The sequence below is a fragment of the Pinus tabuliformis genome, chromosome 5_1 (assembly GCF_031772625.1).
Source record: "Pinus tabuliformis cultivar Carrire ecotype Pingquan chromosome 5_1, CPIR1, whole genome shotgun sequence".
NCBI lineage: Eukaryota > Viridiplantae > Streptophyta > Pinopsida > Pinales > Pinaceae > Pinus > Pinus tabuliformis.
Genome location: NC_142305.1, coordinates 91,073,204 through 91,088,925, shown reverse-complemented (window position 1 = coordinate 91,088,925; position 15,722 = coordinate 91,073,204).

Below are 15,722 nucleotides of genomic sequence, written 5' to 3'. Positions count from 1 at the left end.
TCCATATCTCCAGCCCAGCCTACATAAAAAATGCCACGAATATCCAAAACTTTGTCCAATCTTGGTCTTCCTTGGTAGCACAAACCATAATCACTAGTGTCGCGCAAATACCTGAAGACCCGCTTCACTGTTGTCCAATGCTCCTTCCCTGGTTTTGACATAAACCTGCTCAATACTCCCACTGCATATGAAATGTCTGGTCTAGTACAAACCATCACATACATCAAGCTACCAACTACACTTGCATATGGAACATAGGACATGTCCTCTTCCTCTTCTTGTGTCTTGGGACACTGTTCATCAGATAACTTTACACCTAATGGAATAGGAAATTTCGTCGCTTTACTATCCTGCATATTAAACCTCTGCAGTATCGTCTCGACATACTTCCTCTTATTTAACCAGAGCTTCCTCTTTGCCCAATCCATTTTAATTTCCATGCCCAAAATATAGTTTGCAGCACCAAGATCTTTCATGTCGAATTTGGAGGACAATTGGGTCTTCAAATCCGGGATAATTTCTTTGTCATTTCCAACCAGCAGAATATCATCCACATACAATACCAGATAAATAACATGGTCACCAATTAATTTAAAATACACATAGTGATCTACTTTTCTTCTAGTGAAGCCAAGTCCCGTTATAAATGTATCAAATTTTTTATACCACATCGTTGGTGACTGTTTTAACCCATACAAAGACTTCTTTAACTTGCATACCAGTTCTTTCTTACCCTTCACCGTAAAGCCTTCAGGTTGCTTCATGTAGATCTCTTCTTCCAGATCCCCGTGAAGAAATGTTGTCTTCGCATCCATCTATTCTACCCCAAAATCAAAAGCAACAACAACAAATAAAAGTAATCTAATAGAATCTACCTTGGCAACACGAGAAAAACTATCACCAAAATCAATTCCCAAAACCTCAGAATAACCTTTTGCTACAAACCGAGCTTTGTATTTCTCCACCTTTCCTTCTACATTTGGCTTCTTCTTGAACACGCATTTACTACCAATGGGTTTCCTTCCAACCGGCAACCCCACTAGATCCCAAGCCTCATTTTTATGCAAAGATGCCATTTCATCAACCATGACCTCTTTCCAGAGTTTGCAATCCTCTGAATCTACTGCTTCCTTCACAGTTCTGGGATCATCACCAGTAATAGATAAAGTAAAATTTGAGCAAAAAGTAGATGGACTATACATTTCTAGCTTCTTTCTTTCTCGAACTGATCTTCTCACAACTGGAGTTTTTGGCTCTTCATATTCTGATTCCTCTTCTGCTGTAGAGTCAGATTCTTCCTCCTTTAGCTCAAACTATATCTTCTCAGGTTACTTTGATGGGACTTCATGTTCAATAACATCTTTCACCTCTCTGAACACCACATCTCGGTTGTACACAACCTTCCTTGTTACTAGGTTCCAAAGCTTATAACCCTTTAAACCATACTTATACCCAATAAAGATGCACTTTTCATATTTACTATCCAACTTGGTTATTTTCTCCTTTGGAACATGTACATATGCATCACATCCAAATACCCTCAGATGTGAAAGAGAGGGTTTCTTACCAGTCCATACCTCTTGCGGATTCTTATCCTCCAACCTTGATGAAGGTGATCTGTTGACCAGGTAACATGTAGTCTCCACCGCGTCTGGCCAGAATTCCTGTCCTAACCTGGGACTACTAAGCAAGCTTCTTTCCCTTTCCATCAACGTCTTGTTCATTCTTTCTGCAACTCCATTTTGCTGAGGTGTGTATGGAGTAATCTTCTACCATGCTATACCACACTTCTTCCAGAATTCTTCAAATTCCTTATTGCAAAACTCTCCATTGTTATCTGTCCTTAACACCTTTATCTTCTTCTCTGTCTGGTTTTCCACCAGAGCCTTAAATTATTTAAACCTGTCAAAGACTTCAGATTTGTATTCCTTGAGAAGTCATCTATAAATAATACATAGTACACAGACTTACCCAGTGATGGAACCTTCACAGGTCCAAACACATCACTGTGCACAAGCTCTAATATTTGTTTCGCCCTCTTACCACCAGAGGGGAAACTCACTCGATTCTGCTTCCCATATACACAATTTTCACAGAAATAAAAATCCAAAGATATATTAGTCATACCTTCTACCATACTTTTACCATGAGTATTCGAAGGCCCTTCTCTCCAATATGTCCAAGCCTTTGATGCCATAGCATGGTCTTTTCTCCGGAGACTACTAGATTTTCTGTTCCACTTTCAGGAACCACAAAAGTATTGCACCAATCAACAACAGTGCTACCTTGCAGCTTTTACAGAGTTCCAGTCCGAAATTCCCGCATCAATACCAGTGCTCCCCAAACCATCTTGCAAGTATCTCTCTCGAACACTATTTTTACACCTGCATCATCCATCTTGCTTACAAAAATCAGATTTCTTGCCAATGCAGGAATATGCAGAATACACGAAAGTGTTCTAATCCTTCCACCTTGAAAATTCAACTTAAATTTTCCACGACCAACGATTCTAGCCTTCCTGTCATCCCCCAAAAAGACATCACCACCATCATATTTCTCATACTAGTAGAACCACTCTTTATGGGGAATGAAGTGAAAGGATGCACCTGAGTCAAGCAACCATGCCTCATGATCTACATGTGTACTTGAAGAAGCCAAGTACACATCCCCACCTTCATTAGAGGTGATTTTCACCTCTGGAGAAGGAGCATCATCAAATCCATTTCCTTTATCAGGAGCTTTAGATTTATAGTCCCTTTTGTAGTGCCTTTCCTTTCCACATTTCAAGCACACCTTTACAGGTTTTCCTGGAGATTTAGATCTCCCACTCGATGACTTATTTTTGTTTATATTCTGCGACCTTCCTCATACTGACAAGGCATCACCATTTTGGCTCTCCATATTTTTTCGTCTGATATCCTCTGTCAGTAAGGATGAGACTATTTCATCAAACTACAAGGCAGTTGCATTGCTACCTATTACAATAGCGAGACTATCCCACGAATCTGGTAGAGAACACAACATACCGATGCACTTATATTCATCTGAACTTTTAATATCAACAGATAATAACTGACTTACCACAGTATTAAATGCGTTTATATGCTCTGTCACCGAGTTTCCATCTTTCATCCTCAAGTTATACATCTTTTTCTGTAGGAACAATTTATTCACTAGAGACTTAGATTGGGACAAAGTCCCTAACTTGTCCCACAAAGCCTTCGTTGTAGCTTCCCCTGATACACTAAGCAATACTAGATCTGAGGCACACAATTGTATTGTGCTCTTTTCCTTCTAATCCAACTTCTTCCATTCTTCATTGGACACTTTGGTTGGTTTATTACCCGGATCTACTACGATCCACTGATATTTATCTACTAACAGATCCTCCATCTTGAGTTTCCATAACTCAAAAATCTGAGCATTAAATTTCTCGATCTCTATCTTTCCACTACTAGCCATCTTCTTTCACCACCAGAATCGATCCTGCAGATCTCCCACTGAACAGGGTCTACCACAGGCCCGAGCAAAACCGTTCAGCAACAAAGGCATCCCCTTCAAGCCAAAACAACTTTGATACCAAATGTAGGTTTTAACCTCGAACATAAATTAACTGCATAGAATTCTAAAAACAGAAAATAAACAATGGCGAGATCATAACACATAAAACAAATATATGCAGAGATTTTCCCCTGGATCCCAAAACCGAGACTACCAAATTGATTTTTCATTATGTTCCTTTCAATGTTACAATACATGTATGTACATGCTAAAGCATCCAATATCATGGACCTAAAACCATCGTGCCAAAAACAATGTGCCAAAAACCATGCACAAAACCATAAGTAGGCCCGCCCACCTAACACAACCCAACACTATCATCCACAAACATATGGACAAATTGAAGTCGTGAACCATTAGAGACATTTTTAGGTCTAAAATGGGCCTTAAAACAAAAATACACAACCAAAATCAACTCTTTAAGAACCAATAGGATTCAAGATGATGATGTCAACCATGGGGAACAATTCACCATTTTTGGAGTAAAAAAATGAAAAGATTAAAAAATAAAGAAACTACTTTTACAACTTGTATTTTCAACTTATCTCCCTACAATTTTACTCAAATTTTTAGCAAGAGCACTCATTGGATGTGGAATTTAATTCCCCATCCAAGGAGTGCCCATGTTGCATATTTTTATGAACCTTGTTGCACGAAAAATGAAAAATACTTGAAAAAAATAATTGAAATCATGTTTTTTCACGTATTTCTCATTTTTCATGCAGCAGGGTCCATCGAAAGTATGCAACAAGGGTACTCCTTGGATAAGGATTTAAATTATGCATCTGACAAGTGCTCTCGCTCGAAATTTGAGTAAAATCGTAGGGAGATAAATTGAAAATATGAGTTGAAAATGTATTTTTTTTCCTTTTTTCCCTCTACAATTTGATGATGTAATCTAATCTTATTTTTTTAGTTTCACTATTATTTTATAATATTCCCTAGGAGGCCCATTTTAGACCTCAAAATTTCTCTAATGAGGACTCTTAGGAATTTTTTGAGAAGCTTGAGTGGTGAAAATACCAAGGTCCAGTGAGATATGGTCTTGGCATGGGCAAAGTTTGCATACAATGACTCGGTGAACATATCCATTGGTAAGATTCCATTTCAGATTGTTTATGGGTGATCACCAAAAGGTATTTTGGACCTAATAAAGTTTCCATATTTTGGGGAAAGTAATATTGTTGATGCAAGTGATTTTGTGTTGATTTTTAATGTACCTTGGACAAGTGGTTTCTCATGGGTTAGTCTCTACCTAGGCAAAATTGTCCAAAATAATTCTTTCCTTATGTGTGACTTTATAAAGTGAAAGTCACTTTATAAGTGGTAAAGTCAATGTTAAATTATAAAGTGAAAAGTGACTTTAGAAATAACAATGTGGGTACTTTATTTAATGGGCGAGTTAAAAAATAGAAAGTGAGAATTAAATGCACATTTATTCTCATCCCCTGATCTAAATGAATATGAGCCATTAGATCTTAGGGTTACCCAAAAGTCACTTAGGGAAACAAAATGGGGAAAAGAAAAGAGATACTGCATTCATTCTTCATGAGAGGATTGGAGAAAGGAGGTTGAGAGCTAGAGAAACGTTCTAAAGGAGAAATTTGTTGCAGCAAGCTGAAGGAGTGATTTCTGGGCAAAGATGGGCATGGAAATCAAGGTTTAGAAGACAACAAAAGGTACAATAAGAACAAAATTGAATGCTGTGAGTTGCACGCCATCCGAGAGAAGGTTTTGAAAAAAATGAAAAAAAATATGTACAGTCTGTACATTGGTACGGAAATACGTACAGTCTGTACGAGATGGTTCATACAATCGTATACATACAATACATATTTTCATCTTCAAGTGGGCATGAAAATCGAGGCAAAATGGGCATGGTTTTCAAGGCATTTTGGGCTAAAGAGATAAGTTTTATTTTGTTGTTTTGTTTTGTCTGTAGATATATTTTTCCTAAATAAATTTGAAGAGATCTCTAACAGGTTTCCCCAGAGAAGATTGAAGGGGTTTTGCCGAGGTGTAAGTTGATAAAAAAAATTGTGTATTTTTATGTGTGCTGCTGGTTTGGTTATGTCCATGTTTATTTTCAACGTGTGTTGACAGTCCCATGTGTTTTAATCTGAAAATTTCATTTCTAGAATTCTATATGTTGAATGTATGTTTATGGGAAAGGGAATTTAATTGAATGGGAGTGATAAGGTGAAATTAAAATCGGGTTGGAATTGTTGGAAAATTTCTTTAGTCATCAAGTTTCGACATGCTATCAGAGGTACAGGCTGAAAATTATAGTTTGAACAACAGACAATAGTTTGGGACAACAAACAATGGTTTGGACAACAAACTGAATTTTTGGACAAAAAACTGATAATTTGGGATAGCAAGGTGAAATTTCACACAAAATGAACTTTTGGGACAGTAAGGTGTGCTGAAAAGTTCATTTCTCCATTTTCTTGGTTTTGTAAATTTTGGACAACAGTCATGGCTATGTTCTTAAGGATAGAGGACAGACTAGATGGGATATCTAACTATTCCATTTGGAAGGATAGAATTCAGACAGTGCTTGAGGAGGAAATAGTTTGGGACATAGTGCAGCAAGTGGTTATACCTCCTACTACTGCAAATGAAGTTTCTAAATTCACAAAAAATAATGCAAAGGAAGAAAGGATTTTGATGGATAGTCTAAAGGATCATGTGGTTCCTCAGGTGAGAAAACACATACGCATATTAGACGTGGATAGCTCTAATCACTCTCTATCAGAGTACTAATGAGAGAAAGAAGATGGTACTTAAAGAAAAATTGAAGAACGTCAAGATGACAAAGGTTGAAAGTGTAGTTCATTATCTTGGCAATGTCAAATAGTTACGTGATGATTTGACTGCTACTGGTGAGACAGTTGCACCAACAAAGTTAGTCAAGATAGTCGTAGCTAGACTTCCTATGCCTTGGGAGGTCTTTGGAGATGTTGTTACCTCTAGGGAGAATCTTCCCAATTGGGATAGATTCTGGGATGATTGTGTGCAACATGAGATACGGAAGACTGGCGTTGGTGGGGTAAAGATAGCAAATGAGGAGGATGTAGCCTTGACATCTAGGGGGAAGAAAAAAGGAAAGGCCAAGAAAGGGGCCTCATTAGATGGGGCTCAGGGAAAGGAGAAGAAGAAGAAGAAGGATACAGATATGTCCAAAGTCAAATGTTGTGCATGTCAGAAGATGGGACACTTTGCTGCTACGTGTCTTGAGAGGAAGAACAAGGGGAGGAAGGGTATTTCATCTTCAGCAGAGGTGGAGCAGTTTGCTTCACAATTTGACCAGAACTTTGCATTTATTACTTCTACATCTAGTAGGAGTACATCATCCGATGTGTGGTACATAGACAACGGGGCTTCCCATCATATGGAAAGTGCACAGGAGTTTTTTTAGGAGCTTGCAAAGAGGGCACTTGATATTGAGATTGTACTAGGAGATGACCACACTGTAAGAGTTGCTGGTGTGGGGACTGTGACCTTTGAGAAGGAGTGTTTGCCTCCTTTGAAGGTCATGGATGTTTTGTATGTTCCGGGATAAAGAAGAACTTGATTTTAGTGTCTACTATGGAAGAGAAGGGGTTTGACGTCACTTTCTTATGAAGGTAAGTATTGATGCATCCCAAGGGAGCTTCCATCACTTCGGCCAAACTGATTGGAGCCCACTCTGGGAAACTATACAGGTTCAATTTTCAGTTGGCATGAGCATTGGTGAGTAGGACATCTAGTAGCACTCACACAAGTACCACCAACAGTAAAGACTTGTGCAAGTTATGGCACCAAAGGATGGAGCATATGCATCATGGAGATTTGAGAGTACTAAGGGAGATCACTACTGGATTTCCTGATTTCAATGTCGATCATTATGAGGTTTGCAGAGGGTGTGCTTTGGGCAAGTACACCAAGTTACCATTCCCAACAAGCTACAACATATATACAGGTATACCAGACACGATTCATACTGATGTTAGTGGTTGTATGTATCATGTGTCTTTGGGTGGTTATGACTATTATGTTATATTCATTGATGCCTACTCTAAGAGGACTTGGATAAATTTCCTAAAGACCAAGGGTGGGGTCTTCAGTCACTTTAAAGAGTTCAAAGCTCTTGTGGAAAAGAAGACAGGTAGGAAGATTCAGGTCTTGAGGTTCGACAATGGTGGTGAGTACACCGATGGTGGGTTTTCTAACTGTTGTGCACAACAGGGAATTAGCAGAGAGTTCACGGTTCCTTACAAGCCCTAATAGAATGGGGTGTCTGAAAGGAAGAACAGAGCTATTGTTAGGGATTCTAGAGAAATGATTCATGATCATGGATTGCCTTTATTTTTGTGGGTTGAGGCCTGTGATACTGTTGTTTATCTCTAGAAGAGGAGTCCTCACAGAGTTTTGGGGAATATCACTCCAGAGGAGGATTTCACTGGAGAGAAGCCTCATTTGGGACATCTTTGTATCTTTGGATGTCTCACATATTCTTATATCCCCAAGGAGCACAGGACGAAGTTGGAACCCATGGTACAGAAGGGTATCTTTATGGGTTACATCGAAACTTCGAAGGCCTATCAGATTTTCATTCCTTCTAAATGGAGAGTGGTGATTAGGATGGATGTGAAGTTCGAGGAGGAGAGGGCCTATCGAAGATCACGGGAGTATGATGAGAGAGAGTCACAGACTTCTCCTCAGCAGGGAGGTTAGGTAGAGGGAGTGGGACCTCAAGGTTTTGAATCGACTAGTCTAGGAGGTACTTCAGTGTCAGTGACATCTGTGCCACCAGTGGCGAGTTCACTGAGCAATTCTTTAGGGAGTACACTGGTACAAAGTTCACATGGCACTTCATCTAACGCATGCACAGGTTCCGACATAGGTTCTTTGAGGATAGGTGCTGGTATAGGCACACTAGGGTTAGTTGGAAAACCTTCAGGTTCACAAGACTGGGGGGCAAAGGATGAGGTTCCCCATGGGGAAGCTTCTTTAGGGAAGAGGATGCCCAAGTGGCTTCAAGACACCTTGAAGGAAGTCGAGTCTGTTGGTCCTTCGAAGAGGGTGAACAGAGAGAGTGTGCCACCTCAGTCGTTTTTCAGTTATGTAGTCAAGGCTACCAACATTGTTGACTTTGAACCTACTAGCGATGAGGAGGCTGCCAGCCAGGAGGTATGGAGAGAGGCTATGGTGGAGGATTATGCCTCTATCATTAAGAACAATGTCTGGGAAGTGGTGCCTAGGCCCGAGGGAAAGTCATTTGTGAATTCTAGGTGGCTCTACAAGATCAAGCATGTTGCGGATGGCAGCATTGAGAAATTCAAGGCGAGGTTTCTGGCTAGAGGGTTCTCACAGAGAAAGGGAGTTTACTATGATGAGATCTTCGCTCCCATAGCTCGATACACTTCTATACGGTCCGTTATTTTTATTGCTGCAGAAATGGGTTGGCAGAAGAGTTATAGAGGAGGAGGTGTCTGTTTAGCAGCCATAGGGCTTTGAGGTACTTGGGCTGGAGACCCATGTATGTTGGTTGAGGCGAGCACTCTACAGAATTAAGAAAGCTCTGAGAGCTTGGTATTCGAGGAGTGATACTTACTTGCAGCATATGGGTTTCACGAAAAGTGATGCAGATCTAAACCTATACTACATTGTTATAGGGGATGATTTGCTCATTCTTGTGTTGTATTTTGTTGACTTGTTCATTACTGGGGCAAAGAGACTTATTAGTGGTTGCAAGGAGGATCTTTCTATGGAGTTCCAGATGAAGGACATTGGGTTGATGCATTACTTTTTGGGGCTTGAGGTGTGGCAGGAGGAGGGTCATATCTTTCTGGGGCAGGGGCAGTATGTTGTGGATGTGTTGAGCAGATTTCACATGGAAGACTGTAGACCCGTGTCTACACCTATTATCACCAACTGGAATAAGGTTCATGCTTCATATTTTAGTTTGGTGGATCCCACATTGTATAGGAAGCTTATTGGGTCCTTGATGTATCTGGTCAACTCTAGGCTAGATATATGCTTTGCAGTGAACACACTTAGCCCGTTCATGGTTGAGCCCAGGAAGGTGCACTGGGTATCTACAAAGCACATTCTTCGCTACGTGCAGGGGACTGTTTATTATGGTTTGGACTATAGGCGGGGAGATGGAGTGAGGTTGGTAGGTTACACGGATTCAAATTGGGAAGGTTGTGCTTATGACTGGAAAAGCACTTTAGGGTGTTGCTTCGGATTGGGTTCGGCAGTTGAGTCGTGGTTCAATAGAAAGAAAAAGTCAGTTTCTTTGAGCTCTTCTGAGGCTGAGTATATAACTTATAGCCAGACTAGTTGTGAGGCCATTTGGCTTTGCAAGTTGTTGTATGGCCTATTTGATCAGGAGTTGAGATTGACGATTATTCACTATGATAATCAAAGTTGCATTAAACTCACGGGGAATCCAACATTTCACGACAGGTCAAAACACATTGACCTCAGATATCATTTCATCAGGGACTATGTTCATAAGGGGGCAGTGAAGCTGGAGTATATATCAACAGATGAGAAATTGGTCGATGTTATCATGAAGTCCTTGCCAAGAGGCATACATGTCCATTTCAAGGACAGAATGGGTATGGCGAGAAACATTTTCCTCGGTAAGAGGGAGTGTTGATTTTTAATGTACCTTGCACAACTGGTTTCCCATGGGTTAGTCTCTACCTAGGGAAAAGTGTCCAAAATAATTAATTTCCTAAGTGTGACTTTATAAAGTGAAAGTAACTTTATAAGTGGTAAAGTCAATGTTAAATTATAAAGTGAAAAGTGACTTTAGACATAAAGTACAATGTGGGTACTTTATTTAATGGGTGAGTTAAAAAATAGAAAGTGAGAATTAAATGCACATTTATTCTCAACCCTTGATCTAAATAAATCTGAGCCATTAGATCTTAGGGTTTTCCAAAAGTCATTTAGGGAAACAAAAGGGGGGAAAGAAAAGAGAGACTGCATTCATTCTTCATGAGCAGATTGGAGAAAGGAAGCTGAGAGCTGAAGAAAAGTTATGAAGGATAAATTTGTTGCAGCAAGATGGAGGGATTTCTGGGAAAAGCTAGACATGGAAATCAAGGTTTAGAAGACAGCAGAAGGTACAGTATGAACAACATTGAATGTTGTGAGCTACACATCGTTTGAAAGAAGATTTTGGGAAAAAAAAATTGAAATAAAAATTCGTACAGTCTGTACAGCGATACGGAAATCTGTACATTCCATACGAGATGGTTCATACAATCGTATCAGTACAATACATATTTTCATCTTCAAGTGGGCACAAAAATCGAGGCAAAGTGGGCACGGTTTTCAAGGAGTTTTGCGCTGAAGAGATAAGTTGTATTTTGTTGTTTTGTTTTGTCTGCAAATGTAGTTTCCCTAAACTTGAAAGATAAATAAATTTGAAGAGCTATCTAACAGGTTTTCCTTGGAGAAGATTGAAGGGGTTTTATTTGGGTCTAAGTTGACCAAAAATATGTGTATTTTTATGTGCGTTGATGGTTTGGTTATGTCCATATTTATTTTCAGCATGTGTTGAGAGTCCCATGTGTTTTAATCTAAAAATTTCATTTCCAGAATTCTATATGTTGAATGTATGTTTATGGGAAAGGGCATTTAACTAAATGGGAGTGATAAGGTGAAATTAAAACCAGGTTGGGATTGTTGGAAACATTTTTTAGTCATCAAATTTCAACATTTTGTAGACAACATGCAACTAATCCACGAACAGGTGAAGAAGTGATTACAACAGAGTAATAATAGGTATAATATAGAGTAAGATTCGAAAAGAATAGAAAAGGATTTTGCTTAAAGAGAACTGGTAATGGTGTTGGTTATCTGTTATATTCTTTCCATGACTAGTTGCACGTGTGAGGGAGCGATAGCCCCCTTGTTTGTTACATTGGGCATAGTAGAGGGGGTGAAACCCCCCTGTTGGGGGGTTTTAGGGGGTCGATATCCCCCCTGCACGGGGTCCGTGGCAACGCCAGGAGAAATTTTTTTTGGACCCTATATCACCCTGTGGACCTACCTATGGTTTGGTGCATGGGTTTTGCACATGGTTTTGAGCATGATGGTTTTATGCCAATGGTATTTTGTAGATCCGGTCAAGGGAACTACGGCTATGTTCTAATCCAGAGTTAATGGATTGGGGTTTATGAATGATTTGACATGTATATATATGTATTGTAACATTGAAAGGAACATAATGAAAAATCAATCTGTAAGTCCCGGTTTTGGGATCTAGGGGAAAGTATTTGCGAAATTTTTTTTTTATTTTTTATTTTTTATGTTTTATGTTCTTGCCATTGTTTATTTTATGTTTTTAGAATTTATATGAAAGTAATTTTTGTACAGGGTTAAAACCTACAAATGGTGGATCTGTTGAAAGAGATATTTCCCATGGGTACCTACACCAAGTTGAAATACAAGAGAATAGGCCCATGTAGAATTTTTCAAAAAAAAGCTGAAAATGCCTACAAGCTAGAGTTGTTGAGAGCCTTGGATATCTATCTAATATTCAATGTATTTGATCTATATGAGTTCCATGAAAGATAAAGTAGTCAATATATAGGTATTTCCAGAGTGGAAGGAACGATTACCAGTCCAACCAGATGAAGAAGTGGAAGAAAGTTTGGCCATGAGGGTTGGAAACAAGACCCATTGTAGGGAGAATCTAGAGTATTTGGTCAAATGGAAGAACCGAGGATCTGAAGACACATCATGAGTGACTAAGAAATAGCTTTCATGCCTAAAAGGGACTTCAATATATTAAGGAAACACCACATGAGCTGGTAGCTCATATTTTTTTAACAAGGGTGTTTGATGCAGGATCATCCTTGGCCTTTGGCAATTTGCATTACCAAAAACAATTTATGTTGAGTTTGTAATAAGTGTTGTTACTCCAATGTGTTTTAAGTTTCTAATACACCTATTATGTAGTTGTTGATACAACCAAATAGTAGTTGTTTCTACTCCTTCAGCTACATTTTATCAAAGTGACAACTACTTTTGAGGTGGTTGATGCTCTCAGGATTGCATGCTGACACTCCAATTGTGTATTCACTGACACATCCAAAGCCAAAAGTTATTTAGTTTCACTACCACAGGACAACCACTATTGAACATGCTACGAGGATGAGACGATGGTTACAAATTTGGTTTTCCTGCATACTGAGAGGAAGTGAATCGACTCAGTTCTGGAAGGCGAAGCAGTTAGTAAGAGGGGAAGTGATTTGTTTTAGTGGAATACAAAGATTTCAACAACGTGAGGATAAATTTCATGAACATGGAAGAAAAGGGGATTTTTTATTTTTCTATTCAGTATTGGTTTTCCACTGGTTCGTTCAAGCTCTTGGCTCTTGGGATATTGGCATTGGTTTGGATGTTGCATGATTTTTAGAGAGTGAAACTAGCAGTTAAGGTTGTTTGGTTGTTGTGCTTGGTATTACTACATAAAAACGTGGGAACTTCAAGTACTCCTAGGACTCCACTCTTAGATTTATATTCTTTTATTAACAACACATTTTGAATAAATAAAACTATTTGAATTATTTTTGTGTTCTTTTGAGCATACTCGAATCACTCTTTATTTTTTATCTATGATTTAGTCCTTGAATTAATTAATTTATTAGCCAAATTCCAATGGTCTAGGATGTGCACTCTGTAATAGTGATCTAGATTTTGTAGGTATCATGAAAGCTACAAAACCTAGAAGCGTAAGTACACTGGTAAAAAAATGTTCTTTTGGTTGTTGTTGATACACAATTTTTATGGGACTTTCCAATCAGACAATCCCTTATTTACCATATTATGGTCTATAATAAAAGAAGGAAAGAATATGTTTACAAAAAATATGATGAATGTCAAGAAAAGTTGGGCATTGATAAGAATGGTCTTAATGACTCCACCCTTGAGAAGGTAAATAAATTTGTTAGGTTTCATGTCAATTCACAATCCATTATTTGGATAAAAGTTATGGATATCAATGATAATTTACAATTGGCTAAGGCCTAGATGAGAAAGGAGTACGTAAAACATGTTTTATATATATACATATAGTGAAATAATTGTTGTTTTATCGCTTACAACTTCTCTTGTAGACATGAGAGAGAGTCTTGGGAAAATGGTGATGGCAAATAGTAAAGAAGGAGACTTAGTTGTTTCTAATTATATTGGTATTCATAGTTCCCCAACCGTGCTCATGAAAGGTGTAATTCATCCAACACTAATGCAAACTCTTTGATGGAACAAGAAAAATTATAATTCTAAGTGAAGAATACAACATTTAAGCTTCATATATGTACCTATGAATAATTTTGCCACAATATTGAACAAACTTCATATTCACTTTCATCATTATGCCATGTGTAAATTTGAGCATTAAATATGAGTTTTTATCCTCTAACCTAGAGCCTATGAAAATGAGTAAAATATAGTTATAATTATGTTGAAAAGAGAAACCATGAAATGCCATGTATCCAATTTGACAAAGAAAGACTTCAAAAAAATAGATTTGAATGGTAGGAGCTCAGATCATCCACAGATTGGTCCATGTCTATATATTGTACATATCATGTTTAGGTTGGTGAGCTAGGAAGTATTTTGGGGCTTTCATGTCTAGGTACATATGTATTTAGGTTATTGTTCCTATGCTTATATGTGACCGGAGATCTTTTATTTGGTGATGTTAGTAGAATTGAATAAAATAGCATGTAAAATTCTTGAACACCTAAGATTTTGGATTAGGAATCACATGTAAATATTGTAAATAGATAAATAATAGAAGTTGGAAGAGGAAGATACAATGGGATATGAAACCCAATAGTCTACCTCTCGTTGTATATAGTCATATTCTATCTTAATGCAAATGTAATTATTTTATCGGAGTTAATCCTGGCCTGACATGGTATCAGAGCCAGCTCCCAAATTAGTCTCTTTCTGCATGTAACTACTGCAATTATCTACCATATTCCCTATTCTTATTGCCTTTGCATCGATCCTATTGAAGGAAGAAACATTGATGGTGAGATGGTCGACTTGAGCATTGTATTGTGCATTGAAAGTTGAACTTAAGGTTGTTGGAATGTCGTGGTGCTATGTGCATGGAATGTTGCTAAATTGAAAGGGTATTATATGTTGTATTGTTTGAGAAATAGTTCAACACGGTGGTTTGGATCGTATTGTAACCGTGATGTTTGTGTGGTGCATTCAAAATATTTGTAGTAGTTTGGTTGGTGATAGCATATGGTGTGTATTGTTTTGAGAAGTCTATGGTGTGTTGCGGTCGACTGTGAATTAAACGTTGTGTTGTTCATTCTTGATATGCAATGGTTTTTTCATTAATGGTGAATGCTATGCGATTTTTTTTATATTTCAATTTCTCTATTAATTGAAACTTTGTGTTGGTGCATTGGCAATTGAAGTATATATAAATCACATATTCCATGAAATTTTGTTGATTGGTCCAACTAGTTGGATAATTGTGCATGGAAATCGTGATATTTGCATGGGATTGGTGACATTGAGCTATGTTGAACCTTCTCTGTGACTAGTATGTATGGTGCATATGGATTTTTATGGTGCGATAACACCTGCATTGAATTGAACACTTGACTATGGTATGTAAGTAGTTTGTGGACCTCGTTTGTGTTCATTGAAGTTTTTTTAGCCATGATATGAATTATGAACCTGTGTTGGTATATGGTGCGGTGAAACACATAAACATGGTGTGTTGAATATATTTTTTGAAGGCCATGGATGGTATATATTGAGAGAGTGATTTTTTTAATTGATGTATTTTTGAAGACATAACCAATCAACTTAATTGCAAATACATCAACCTTTTATTGCAACCACTGTAAATTTGAGGCCAGATTAAACTATATGATGCATTCTCTCATCTCCATTGTGGGTGTTTTTCCCTCTCGAAAAGAGAACTATCGTGAGTGGTCTCGGAAGATAAAAAAACACCCTCATTTTCAATGAGTTGTAGAAAGGGGTTTGTGAAGGAGAAGGAGAATATGCACTAAAGAAGCCCACTTCTAAAATTGATCTTGGTATTTGGAAAAACAAGAATAATAAGGCCTATGCCTTGGTTGCCACATCAGTAAATGAAGAGGTGAGTCACCATATTT